Below are 14,842 nucleotides of genomic sequence, written 5' to 3'. Positions count from 1 at the left end.
CAATCCCATGGCACCTATTGAAATGAGTAGGGGTCCTTTATTAAAAACTTATTTATGATTTACACTTATATACAAGATTTATAGACATTTACAATTTATATACAATATCCATCTTTTGTTTCTACAATCAGACATATTTTCCACAATTCTTCTCATTCATTTTCATTAATTTGTCCCCTGACCTCCACTCTTTCTTCCACAACCAAAATCTTATTTTCTCCAAAATAATAGCCAAATCCCATTTGCCATTATGCATAATTTCTGATACTCTGATTCCATAAAACCTATTAATACATTGAATAATTTTCTATCAGTTTTTTTTTTCTACATAATGTTTACTTTTGTTTTTAAAAAACTATATACGATGTCATTCATACATGATTCTTTTACTTCCTTTATATCCTCATAATAATTTATGTCCCCTAACTTTTTGCATACTATCAAAACCCTTTGACACTTAAAATAAAAAAAAAACATGCTCAACAGTTTCCTCTTCTCCACAATCATTACAAATGATTTCACATTTTTTGTATGGTATATTTGCCTTGACAGCTGTTTTTTATAGATACCACCAGAAAAATTGTAACATTCCACCATTAATTTAGGTCTTTCTTCTCTCTTTTTCATGGCTATAATCATCTCATCATTGAAATTCTTTAAGGGATGCACATAATAATACTTACACATTACATTTTCCTACCATACCCTTCTTTCATTGTTCAACTCTTCTAATTTTATTTTCCGTAATATAAGTTTCTCCTGAAATGCTTTACATTCTTCACTTAAAACACTTTTTTCACTTTTAAAGCTTTTTAACAAGTTTCATTCCTTTTCATATATCTGATGCAATATTTTCATTATTAATTTATCTTGCTTTTCTTTCAATCACTCAAGCTGCGCCTTTGGAATAGGCTACCTGTATTCATGTGAAACAGAGCACCTGTATGACATTGTTGAAAAGAAACCTAAACGAATGGATGGGGCACCATAAATTCTTATTGGGAATAGCATCCACAACCCTCCTGGACATGGGCAGTCATTACTAAATGCAATCTTGGGTATTAACTAACATTTCTAAGGCATTACATTGTGATGAAATGGATAGGATTGAAAAGACCTCCGGGATGATAGCCTAGTAATCTCCTATGATCCTATGATCCTAAGTATTACATAATTCTGAGTATTTAAATCCTTCATTTAACCATTCATTCAGTAATGTCATAAAATATTTCTTTTGTAATGTTGTCATATTTTTTATACATCTGCTATTCTATCCCATTCGGCTCTTCTGCTGAGTTCACATTCGCTATAGTTAGTATTTTATTTAACTCTACTGGGGTTAAATTTTTTTTCCAAATCTTTATTGTCTTGTTCTGAAAAGGGTTTCATTTTCCATGTCTTTTTTTTCTTTTTTTAAATATATTCCTCATGTGTTCCATTATAACTGCCATTATTTCCTCCTGCTGATTATGTATCTTTCCCCCTTATTAAGCTATTATCCTCTTTGATTAATTTACTTAAATAAGGATAAATTTCTTTCTTTTCTTGCAAAAATATTTTTGCTTAAACAATAAGTTTTTTTATTCAACCTAAATATCACCTGTCCTGTAATAAAATACTTTTTACCATTTCTCCCTAAATCCACAAAAGCAGCATCACATAATTTTTTGTATCCTTTTTCTTCTTTTCTTATATTTATTTCCCATTCCAAATAGCATTTGTTATACTTGCTTTTAAAAGTGATTTACCATTCTGACCTGTTTTCATAAAATTGTCTCATCTTTATGTGATCTTCCCGTAATTCATTTATTATATTATTTCCCTTTTTAATTCTTCTATGTTCATTAATCCTTTTTTTTCCTTTTCCTATCTTTATGTGATTTTTATTCCCTAGTATTCCAATTCAAACAGCAAGATGATCTGAAAAAAAAGGTAGCTATAACTCCTTCTACTAACAATATACCTAATGTTGTTGTTGTGTCTTTTGGCTTTTCCCGGTTAGAGGTCACCACAGTGGAACTTGGTCCGCTAATGCTTGGCAGTAGATTTTTACGTGCTGAGTTGCCGGCCCTGACGCACAACCTTCAACAAAGGTACGCCCATTCATGCATGTCTCCACACAGAAGATGCTCTAGCTGAGAATCGAACTGGACAACATTTTACTGTGAGGCGACAACGCTACCGCAGCACCACCACCGCACTAACAATATGCCGAATGAAGTTATGAAATAATCTGTTTCCATCTTATACTTTTTTCTACTATACATCCATTCCTTTGTATTCTAAATCTTTAACTGGTCACATTTAGTAATGTCTAATTTTTTTTTAACATTTTTATTTTTATTTCTCTTTCTTATGAAATTACAATTAAAGTCTCCTACTACTACTATTTCCATATCAACTGTTACATAAGCTATAATTTTGTTAAACATGTTCTCTACACCTGATTTTTGCCATTTTATCCCTAAAAAGTTATTCTACTCATTACTAATAAAGTCACATGTAGTATTTTAATTGATTTCTTACATAATGGAGCTATTCCTGAGCATGTAGCTTTCTCACATTCCAAGCAATATTATTTCCCCATAATTCTTCTGTCCATATTCTGTCTTCTTCCATAAAAATCTTATATCCTATTATTATTATATCTGTATCCAAATGTTTACACCATTCTAAGATGCCTAATCTTCTCACTAAACTTTTTGTACTATCGACATTTATTTGAACTTCTTTTTTGTTACTTACATCTGTAACTAATCATTGCAATCCATCCATAAGTGATCAACCTTATTACACTTATAGCATTACATTTCACATTTCTTTGCAGCATGACTTTTCTCGCCACATATATAACATTTCTATTTATTACAATTACAAATTAAATGGTCTGTTTTTCCACATAAAAATATGTCTTAGGTTGACACCAATATTTAGCAATACCCCTCCCTCCATCCACATTAATCACACTAGGACTATGCATTTCATTTTCATTTCCCATTTTCAGTATTACATTACAATCCCAACCCCGAGTCCGTAGTCCTCTATCATCATAGACTTTTGATATGTTCATTACCTATTTACATATTTTATTTAAAAATGTCTTTTTCCACTTCTAAACAGAATGTGTATCTTTTTTGGTCTCTCTGTAGAATAGTTTAAATACATAAAAGTTCGAAGGTGTACAGGTTTTTATCATATTCCCTTAAAAGTTTCTCCAGCATATAACCAGTTTCAAAATTAATATCACAAAAATGTGCTTTATTTATATGAATAAAAGCAGTTACCTCAGATGCTTTATTTCCTAAGGGTAATATTATTGTGTCCCATACCTTACATCTGTCCATCTCCTTTTCTTCCTTACTATTGTTTCTAACTGTGAATCTTTTTTTATGAGTAACTGGAACTCCTTCATTCATGTCTTTCACTTCTTCCTGCTGTATTTTGTCTTTAATGACCACCCATAATACATCTTTTCCACTCTTCGAATCCTGCAACCCTTCCATCTCGAGGGTTGTAACAACACATCCACTGGCTGTATCCTGCATTCCAGCAAAAAAGATTCTGTTGGAATAATCTTTCAGAATCCATACACAAATTGGCAGTTTTCTCAACCATATTTTTACTTTTCCTCACAGTTAACAAGCTGCCTGAAGGCTTGGCTGCTTTCATATTGGCACTCCGCTTCTTCAGTGCACCATCATCCACAATGGAAGGTACAAATACCTTCCTTCCATTCTCCTCATTCTCTGATTTGCACCTCTCACTAACAGAAGGCTTGACTGCCTTTGCCTCACTTCCAGTCATTCTTGACTTCAGATCTGACTGCTCAGAAGGGTTGACTGCCTTCATTACACAAACACCACTCATGCTGCTCATATTCTCCTTCTCCATTATACTCCCCCTGCTTCTCGGGGCTGCCAGTACACCTGGAACAGAAGCAGGAAGTGCCTCAATGAAATAGATCCCCTGCTCAATAAAATGAATAGGAGAATTTCCCTGATGCCCTTGCCAAATTTCCCCTTGTAGTATTAACACCACCTCAGGTCTAACTCTGAAAAGACTCTACTAGACTAGTGGGACTAACTCAGTCAACAAAGCATAAATAAATAAACTAAATTTCGTATAACAGTAGGAAGGATGATTAAAAAATACACATACAGAAAATTAACTGCAGCATTTATTATGCTATTGATGATGGGGTCCAGAAAAATGGGACTGAAGAGCACTACAATGAAGTATTAGATTGCTAGATATTAATGGATTTATATAGAGTACACTGCAGAGTGCCTTAATAATGCCTGCTAACCCTAACCTGCCCTAACCATATACCTTACCTAAGAAAAACCCTTTCCATAATAACAACCCTGTACAAGACACTGAGACACACAGCACATACATCAGCACATACACACACAACACTAATACACCAGGATTCAATAATGTCTACATTACTGTACACCATTCTGAGTGAATGGACAACATAAACGTAACTCACACCTTCTTCCTCCTAATTATAGTTTTCCTACTGATATTCTTGCAGCTTTAAATACTGACAGTGATTTATAAAGGTTACCACAAAGCGTAGACTACGTGTACATTTAGTGTCATTTTTCTGAGTGACTAGAAAGCACAAAAAATGTGATAAGAATGTTCTTGAATGCATATAGGTCCATAGGTAGGTAGGTACGTAGGTAGGTGCTAGGCTACCAGCCCTGGGGACTATATAAGCTTAGCCAAAATGTTCCTTGACTTTCGCCACCCAATAATTTATTTTCCTGTGCCCCTGTCAAGCAGAGCCACAGAAGTGGTCCCCGGTGTAAATTTCCTATTTCCCATCCAACTGTCAAGATTTTTCTTAAAGAGGGCCAATGAGGAGCTTTGTTTGACATGAATGGGTAGTTTTTGCCAGAGCATGGGAAGTCTCTGGGACAGGAATCTATCCCTCCAGCATGTCTGTTTATTGTGGTGACAAAGTTTAGGTCCCTGGAGTGTGTGGCTCATAGAGATTGGGATTTCTTTAAGTGTAGGATGTCCAACAGATCTGAGTTTGACATGGCTTTGTATGTTAGGCAGAGGTCACCACTGAGTAGACGATATGCGACGGAGAAGAGCTGGAGTTTTTTGAGACGGTCTGCATATGGTATATGTTTGAGGATGGTAATCCACTTAGTGAGGTATTTCTGTGGTCTTTCTAGCTGTTGGAGGTGTCTTGTGAGGTACATGCCAAATGGGGCGCTGTACTCCATAATGGGTCTGATGAGGGATGAGTAGAGAGGAACAATGACCTCTTTTTTTCTGGAGGAGAACCCCTTTCTGATGATGTGTGCCATGTAGAAAGATTTCCTGACCACTGTAATGATGTGATTATCAAAGGAGAGGCTACTGTCCACCTGTGTCCTAAGGTCTCTTATCACACTTTCAGTCCTTAGTAGGCTATCACCTATGTGGTAGTTCATGGGTACAAAGGGGATGACAATGCACTTCTTGGCCCTGAGCTTGAGGCCATGACTTTGACACCAAGAATCAGTCCCAGTGAGGCCTCTTTGTAGAATGTCCACATCATTAGGCAATTCTATTATGGCTCCTGGTTTGCAGTCATCTGCAAACTTCATTAGCCAAAGACCTGCTGTATTAGGCTGGACTTCTGAGAAGTAAATACCAAACAGGAGAGGACCCAGGACTGAACCCTGTGGTATTCCACTTTTCACTGGTTTGAAGTCGGATTTGGAGTCGGCTACTTTCACTATGTGGGTTCTGTCCATGAGCCAGTTGTCCACCCATCTTGTGATATAGGGATTTATGCCCAGTCTAGTGAGTTTATCTATAATTCCAGAGTGGGGGATGGTGTCAAAAGCCTTGGCGAGATCAAGATAGGCTGTGTACACCAACGTTCCCTCATCCACGGCTCTGGTGACTGCTTCAAAGAAGTCATTCAGGTTTAGGAGACATGATCCACCTTTTACAAACCCAAACTCAGTGGAGTCCAGAGTCTGGAAGTTAACTATGTCTTTGTTTATAAGTTCCATGATGATACGTTCGATGGCTTTTCAGACCAGGCTCATCAGGCTAATGGGGCGGTAGTTCCCGGGGTCCATGGTGGCACCCCCTTTGTGGAGTGGGATAACTGACGCTGTGTGACATTCAATAGGTACAAAGCCTGAAGTGAAGCTATGATTGAACATGGTACTTAGGTGGGGTGCCACTTCATTCTGTAGTTCATACAGGACACAGCCTGGGATATTGTTGGGTCCCATGGATGCTGTGTTCTTGGCTTTGGAGAGTGCAATCTTTACTTGTGTGCACATGATTACATGGGCTTTGCATTCTTCTGATATACAGATGGGCCCTTTGGGAGGTATAGAGGGGGTAAAGTTAGCACTGAATCTATCAGCCAGGATGTTGGCGATATCAGTTGGTTCTGTATATCTAGTGCCATTGTGCCGTAGCTTATTGCAGATATGAGTGTTGCCATTGAGATTCTTGACATAGCTGTAGAATGCTTTGTTGTGGTTGTCTTTAGAATCAGTGGCAATTTTATTTTCATAACTAGCTTTGGATTTTATGAGGGATCTCAGCTTCTTGATGAGTCTGACCACAGAGTTCCTGCAATCATGGGATTTCACTCTTTTTTGCAACAACTTCTTCCTTCTGTTGTAGAGTTTGTTTATGGCAGGGGACCACCAGATTGGCTTCCTTTTTTTGGAGGATAGTGTCTTGGTTCTGTTGGGGATGGCACGATCCATGCACTTGTGCATGTGCTTATGCAGTGCATTTGTATAGGATTCAACAGTCATACCGCTGCTTCCTGTCTGAATGGGTGTCATGAAGTTTGCCACTTCTGTCTTAAGAAGCATGAAGTTGGCTTTGGAGAAGTATTTACAGTGGTTTCCTTAATGGGGGGTGGGGGTGGGATATGGATCTCTACAGTGATTAGCTTGTGGTCGGATCTGACCAGTGAGGAGTTGACCACTGGCGTGAAGCATCAGTTACCCATATTGGTAATGACCAGGTCCAGGATATTGCTGCCCTTGGTGGGGGTATGGAAAAGCTGATCCAGGGCATTGGAATTTATGAATTCCAGAAAATGTTGAGCAAATAAGTTAGTGCATGAGTAGTTTTCCCAGATGATGGCGAGGTAGTTGAAATCTCCCATTATTAGGGTATTGGGCTGTACCTTAATGGTGTCCAATATATCAAGAAACATGGAATGGACATCCTGGGGTATGGTGGAGGATCTGTAACAAGCTACAACCTGGATTGCAGTCTTGCCCAGTGTTAGTTGCACTTGAATAATTTTGGATGCATTATGTTGAGCAACTAGCCTGGAGGTGTGAATATCCTTAACAAATATGGACGCACCTCCTCCTTTAGTGTTTTTGGTCCAGGTTAGGTGGCTGAAAGGTGTGGTATGAATCATAGCCTGGTAATGCAGGGGTGCTCTCTAGAGCCTTGAACCAGGTCTCTGTCACTGCACAGATGTCAATGTTCTCTATCTTAAGGAGTACCTCAAGTGAGTGCATTTTGAGGTTTAGACTTATAGCATTGAGTAGCATTACCCTCAGATTTTCCTTGCTTGTACCTGCTATGGTGGTGAGTTTGTCATTTGAACCTTGCCTAAAAAAGGAACTATAGGGGTGGCAAGACCCTTAGCCAGTATCCAGAATCCCAGGAGCAACTGGTGCAGGCCATCTCTAGCAAAGCATCGTGGTCTGTCGTGCATGTCATCCCAGGTAGACAGATACTGGATCCCCTTAGAATGATGCCAATTGTTGAAGTCAGTCATTTTGTCCTTGTACTGTGGTATCATATTGGTCAATGGCAGGATGCTACTCAGGGCTAGGGTCATACCTGCCTGGACTGCATGATCCAAGAGCTCCTCCATGTCTCTTTTCATGTAGTCCAGGGAGGTACATCTCAGGTCATTCACACCAACATGGACAATGACAGAGTCATATTTGTACTTGTTGTGGAGTGAACTGAGTGCATGCCTTATATGGCAGATCCTGGCACATGACAGGCAGCTTTTATTAACACGTCACTTCTGGTACCTCAGCTTTTTGCCTTTTCGGGCAAAAAGCCAAGGTACCAGAAGTGAAGTGTTAATAAATTAATTAATCCTATCCCTTTGGCGTGGTCTTCTTTTGTGGGATTTGTGTTTTTGGAGCATTTTCTTCTTTTTTGGATGCTTATTGGAGTAATTTTCTCCTTGTTTAGCGTGGTGAGTGGAACATCGGTGTGCCTGACTATAGTGTCGCCTGTGGCTAGTATTTTGGGTACGTTGTTTTGCCTTATGGGCTGAGGTTGAGTGGCACACTGATTTTGTGGGCAATGTGTTATTTGGGTGGTTTTGGGGGGTGGTGTTTGCTTGAGTTTCAGTTTTGGAGTCTCTGAAGCTTGAGCAGATTTTTATTGAGAGCCTCCGTGAATGCAGGTGTGTGTTTTGTGTTACTATGTGTGAATTTAGGTGGTGTAGGTTTTGATAGGCTATGTGTTGAGTGTGGTGTGGTGCAGGTGTTTACCTTCTCCTCTTGACTGACTGGTCCTGTCTTGACTGGAGAGAGCTTGGCTTCCAGTTTGGCTATATAAGTGCATCTCTCACAGATTGTGGTGTTGGGTGGTAGGAGGAGAGGTTGTCAGTGTACATGAGGCATTTTCTACGTTACCCCAAGATACCCAGATTCATCAGGGGGACAGGGGAAAACACCGGGAGCTAGCTCTTAGACATGCCTGGATATGTGCTTATATTTTAAGTACTAAAATCTGTTTTCCTCTTGAAAAGTGACGAAAAGTTGAGTCCTGCAGTATTATGTAGATTATTTAGTGCTTGCAACAAGTTTTGAACAAGTGCTAAGCACAAAGAAGACAGTTTAGAGTGCTAAAACTTGAAGACTGGCTAGTTCTAAGGGGAAATTTGAAACGCAGACTTTCTGGCACCGGGAATAGTTTAACATTAGTTAAATGGCACTGAGCGATACACAAAATCGCGCAAACACGGGTTTTTAAACAGAAAGATGAAAGGGATAGAAATAGCCCAAAATGGCCAATCAAACTACACATTCTGAGCTGAAACCACTCCTTCAGCGACAGATAGGCTGCTCAAAGCTCACCACTCTCACTGATGAACAGAGGGGCTTCCTTCTATCTTAGCAAGGTCTGGGCAACACAGAAACTACAAAACAGCCCAGAATTCAGCAAAATCTGAAAACCGGACTCTACTAGTTATAGAAAGATGGGAAACGAGTAGAGAGATTGGATTTTTTTTTTTTGGATTTTTTTTTTCAAGAATTAAAGCAGATACAGTAATACAAACACTTTCAAGGCAGAAAAATGGCTATGGCACTTGAGTGTGAAGCCCATAACAGTTAAACAGTTGAAAACACTTAAAAAATGATCAGTTTACATGCAAACAGTATCAGAATTCAAAAAACAGTCCAAATAAGTTGCAAAGTTAATAAAAAATGTTCAGAATAGTGCGCTTAGTGAAAATAAGCAATAAAAAACAAAACAGAGGTACTTAATCAACTCAAAGTCTTCCCTTTCTCTCTCTGCTGCTGTAGAATTCTGCAGGATGCCCAGGTAGGATCTTGCTGTGGTAATACCATGTTGAGGTAATATCATGTACACTTAGTGGAGGCTTTATTCAATCTTGCCCTAAATCTAACCCCTTATCTAGCCATTAGTCTAACCCTAAACTCCAAATGCTCACACACACACACACACACACACACACACACACACACACACACACACACACACACACACACACACACACACTCCTATCCCCCAATGCTGAAACTGTTGGTATTTTGAAAACTTTCAGCATTAACATCACAAACCCACATTTACCTTCTACAATCCATCTTCTTCCATTTGACATCTGCAGCATTCAATGACAAGTGTATACAATTAAAAAAAGCAGTTGATTAATTTTACGCACACAAACCTTTCACTAAAAGACACCGTTGACCAAGGAACACACACTCACACACGTACATACACATGCATATGAATGCTTTCCTAGCTAGAGTGAAATCCTCCCACACCCAGAAAGCTCTGTGTAGAAGATTTTCAGTCCATATATTTCTAGTAGAGTAGTAGAAGTAGCGAACGAAAAACTGTCAAAAAAAAAAAATAATAATAAAAAATAATTAAAACAAAATAGAGTAATAATTTCCTCACAAGCTTCTAAATATATATATTTTTATCACAATATACTACATGGCTGAAATATATCACACAGTTCACACACACACAATTATATATAAATATATACATGTACATTTTGCATGTAAAAATCAGTTTCTATTTTCATAACCACTCCCATGCCTGATTAACTAGAAATATATGGACTGAAAATCTTCCACACAGAGAAGTTTCTTACACTGTTTTCTATTTATGTAGAAACATACACTGCCAACTTTTACCAACATGTACACAGTTGCATAGAAGCAGCTGTACCCAGAAGAAGAAAATGCAGAGCAAACCATAAAAACAAACTACCCTGGTGGAATCACAGCATAAATGAGGTTTATAACAAAAGGAAGAAAAAAATAATAGCTAATTATGAAAAGTGCAAAACCCAGCAAAATAAGAATGCAATCATCAGATTAAACAAGCAACTTGGGAACATAATAATATCTACCAAGGCCAAATTTGAGAAAAACAAATAGCCATCCAGGCCCAGGATAACCACTAGGCCTTCTTCCACTGTATCCGCATCTTCAAGGGCAATGCACAGCAGTATGCTTAGCTAATTGTAAGTTTTGCCACCTATATGGAAGCTGTGGATATAGCAAACCTCCTAACTGACACAGGCAATATCTTGGGATGCATCCTAAATACTATGAAACAAGATATTTTTATGCCCCTGACAACACTTTTCAACCTCAGTCTCCAATCTGGCTTCATACCAAGTACCTGGAGGGCAGCAACAGGAGGGTCATCCACCAACTGGGACAATTACCATCCCATAAGTTTAATCAGCCTCATGTGTAAAGCCATGGAAGGATTCAAAAAACCTCCAAACACTTGACCTATCACAGTTTGGTTTTGTCAAGGGTAGGTCATGTCTCCTGAATCTAGTGAACTTTTTCCAAAATGTCACCAAAGCGATGAATGAAGGGAAGACAGTACACATTGCCTACCTTGACCTGGCCAAACTTTGCAAAACTAGGAATAAACACCTATATAATCTGATGGACTGGAAAATGGCTCACAGATAGGAAACAAGAATTCTGGCTGGAGTGTGCCTCTTCAACAAAAAGATCTTGTATTGACTGGAGTTCCACAGGGCTCAATTCTGGGACCACTCTTATTTGGAATCTACTTCTCAGAACTCAAAGTAAACATCAAGGGCTTATGGCTGACCATATTTGGAAATGACTGCAAGCTAGGTGTCAATGAATCCCCCAAGGACTCAGTGATCCAACACAAGGGCTTGTTCCAAACAAATAAACTGGTGCCAGAGTCATGGACTAACAAAACTGCCAAAAGTGCATTATTGTGTCCTTTGGAAAATCAACTACCACCGTGAATTATAACATTGACAATACGCCCTTAAGATTTGCCCCATTAGTCAGGGATTTAGGCCCTTAATGTTGATAGTGACCTAACTTTTAACCATCACATGTCCACTGTTGTGAGTAAGTCTTTTTGTATTGCACAGCTTATAAATAAAGGGATAGTGTCTAGGTCAATCGAGGTCATTGTCCCACTTTACAACCATCTAATTAGGCCCATTTATAGAGTGCAATGTCCTAAGGCACCTTGACCTACATGGACTGCCTCAAAGTCCTGTTGCTATACTCAGTCACATGCAGACTACTAAGAGCTGACCTATGACTGGGTTATAAGGCAGCCATGGACACAGCACTAGTGGACCTACTGCACATCCACAAGTCAAATGGTATTAGAAATACCTAATCTGGAGACCTCAATCTCTTCTGCAACATAAACAGAACAGGCGGAAGGGACAGGAACATATCCCAAAGGATATCATTACTATGAAACAGACTCCGTACAAAGCCCTTTCATGATCCTATTTAAGTATACTTTGGTACAGTGGATGAGAAATAGAAAATTTAGCCTAGAACTGATCCCTATCCACCTAATTGACAGAGGCAGTGCTTAAATGCCATACCTTACATTATGAGGGACCCCTACTACACTGAAGACAAAATCCAAAGGAAATAATCAACTGCAAATGATAAATATTTAAATGTAGCTATATAGGATAGATAAATACCTATGGGACAACACAGCTGGGCTGCAAATGAGAAGCAGGGCTAGACTTAAAATGTCCCCTCAGGGTCAATAGGCAAGTAGTCACTTATGAACCAATGAAATACATACACTGTTTAATGTGGTGTGGTCAAATGACACTTTTTTGAATGTGTTCTCTGATAGATAAGCATATTGAATATATATCAAATATGTGGATTTTCAAAGGTAGCGTTTGTCAACTTGTGTTTTATTAAAAGTGGGAGTATGGTGTGTGCAGCTAAGGTGATTCATGGGGATTACTTGTTTTAATGCTGAAACTTTTAGATTTATCAAAAGCTTTGGTGTTAGGAGTATGTCTGTGATAGCACGTGGATTAGGGTAAGGTTTAGGTTGGGGGGATAGCTTTAGTGTTGTATAGGGTTTGGTGTGTGTATGCAATTGTATGCAGGCTAGGGTTAGGGTAAGGGTTAGATAAGGGAATAGACTTAGCATTGTGGGTATATGTTGGTACATATGGTGTGCAACTAAGCCTGTCTTGTGTAGTACTAGCATGCAGAAATGTTTTTTTCTAAGGTGAAGTGCAGGGTTAGGGTTAGGGACAACATGTATTAGTAAGTTAGTGCAGATGATAGAACATTTCTAGTAAATTCACGTCTCCTGACATTTTTTTTTCTGTGTGTGTCATTCTTTACACTATTTTTTCATCACACTAACAGTCAAAATTAAACTTTATTTATTTTATTTAGTGATTTAGTTGACTAGTTTTGCTGACTGTGTTAGTTACACTAGCCTTATGGCCTATTTTCAGGGATAGCAAATGTGATGTATAATGAAGTAGCACAATTTGATAATCTAGCATTATTCAAAGGAGCACCGTTGTATTGCTTTAAACCATCTTGAAATGACTGCAATCCTCAGTCACCTCAGGTTTATATACCTCACGTTGGTTTTTCATCTGCTTCATAATACTAATAGGCCTTCCCTTAGAGACCATGTCACCTTTGTACACAAAGGTCAACGTCAATTCCTCAGAATCATCACTTATGGAGTCTACTCTGAGTTTAACTCTTTCTTCTGATGGATGTTCAAAGCATTACTTTGACCAAATCTTCATTTCATTGCATTATTAAATTAGAAACCACATCAAAAATTACTTTAAATGACATAACTGATAATCCTAAAGCTCATTAACAATTGGTTATGCAGTTTCAAAATGATTATTACTTGATCTCACTAATCATCATTAAGTTCCTAGATATCCCAAATTCTTTCACATCTTTTTTTTAACATATATGGGTTTTTTGGCCCTCTTTGCATGCCCTTCAGATATCATTAGCCTAGTATATACCTATGAGCTTATGAACCTAGGAACATCAACTGCTCTCTAGAGATACTCCTATAGCTCCATTTGTTCCTTAGCATCCTGGTACCACCACCTCCACACCCCCATCTTAATCTTTTAGGCCACCCTCCCGACCCTGGACTACCCAGGGACTAGGCCTGTTCCATTGGTGGGTTCAGCAGAAAGGGAAATCATTCAGAGAAGAGTAGCTGGCAGAGTCACATCTGCTGTCCTACATGCCAGAATATATATATATATATATATATATATATATATATATATATATATATATATATAGATATATATATATATATATATATATATATATATATATAAAATGCCATAACTAGGTGGAACTGTAAAACTCAGTTTTAATCACAGTGGGTAACTAACTTCTCTCCATATTTGTTTTCCTTATTTTTATTACTTTTTATTACATTTTCATTATGAGGATCACTCTTAAATGTCTGATATTCTACAATAAAAATCACAAATAGCAGTTTTCTGACATTCTCTTCTTCTAGTTTTTCCCGGTTAGGGGTCGCCACAGCGGATTATCTGTCTGCTCATGATTGGTAGTGGAGTTTCGGTGTCGAGTTGCCAGCTCGGTGCCCAACCTTCCACAGAAGGCATACACACACACGCACTCACACCTAGGGCCAATTTAGAGTGTCCAATCCACCTACTGCATGTCTTTGGGATGAAACCGGAGCACCCGGAGGAAATCCACAGGAACAACATGCAGACTCTACACAGAAGGCACCCCAGCCGAAAACTGAACTGGAAAACCTCTTGCTGTGAGGTGACAACGCTAACCACTGCACCACCGTGGCCACCCGAGTTTTCTGACAATCTCTAAAAGAGTAAATTAGGCTCTACATATTGTAAATTATTACGACCTTTAATATCACTACAATCCAAAATAATGTTTCTATTGCATTATAAGTGGATGCATTAAGTGGTCTGTTATTGTGTCTGAATTTGCTTCAGATTATATTTGCTTGGTCTCTTACATTGAATTTATGAATAAAATCTGAATTATTATTCACTGCATATCATTTATTTATGAAGCATATCTGAAAGGATGACTTTTGTTCAGATAAATTGTAAACAACTTTGTTAAGTGCCAATAGGTGGCAGCAAATCACAAGTGACTGCTGGAGACCAGTGCAGATTTTTTTTCTAGTTTCACTTGCTGCTTTTTGCCTATGTAACAACTCAGATTTTTGTTACTCTGTAACCTGATTATCTGACATAAATATTTGTTTGTTAAAAATG

At 38.3% G+C, this 14,842-nt stretch overlaps 1 protein-coding gene across 1 annotated transcript in view; it reads right to left on the bottom strand.

The window, feature by feature from the left end:
* ATP6V0A4 (ATPase H+ transporting V0 subunit a4) overlaps positions 1-14,842 on the bottom strand; it is a 563,239-nt gene that overhangs the window by 253,735 nt on the left and 294,662 nt on the right. The gene's annotated exons all lie outside the window — the stretch shown is intronic.

Source organism: Protopterus annectens, chromosome 11.part0 (assembly GCF_019279795.1).
Source record: "Protopterus annectens isolate FY-2018-M chromosome 11.part0, PAN1.0, whole genome shotgun sequence".
Classification (NCBI taxonomy): Eukaryota; Metazoa; Chordata; order Ceratodontiformes; family Protopteridae; genus Protopterus; species Protopterus annectens.
The sequence above is the reverse complement of the archived record's forward strand: the minus strand, read 5'-3'. Positions and strand labels throughout refer to the sequence as shown.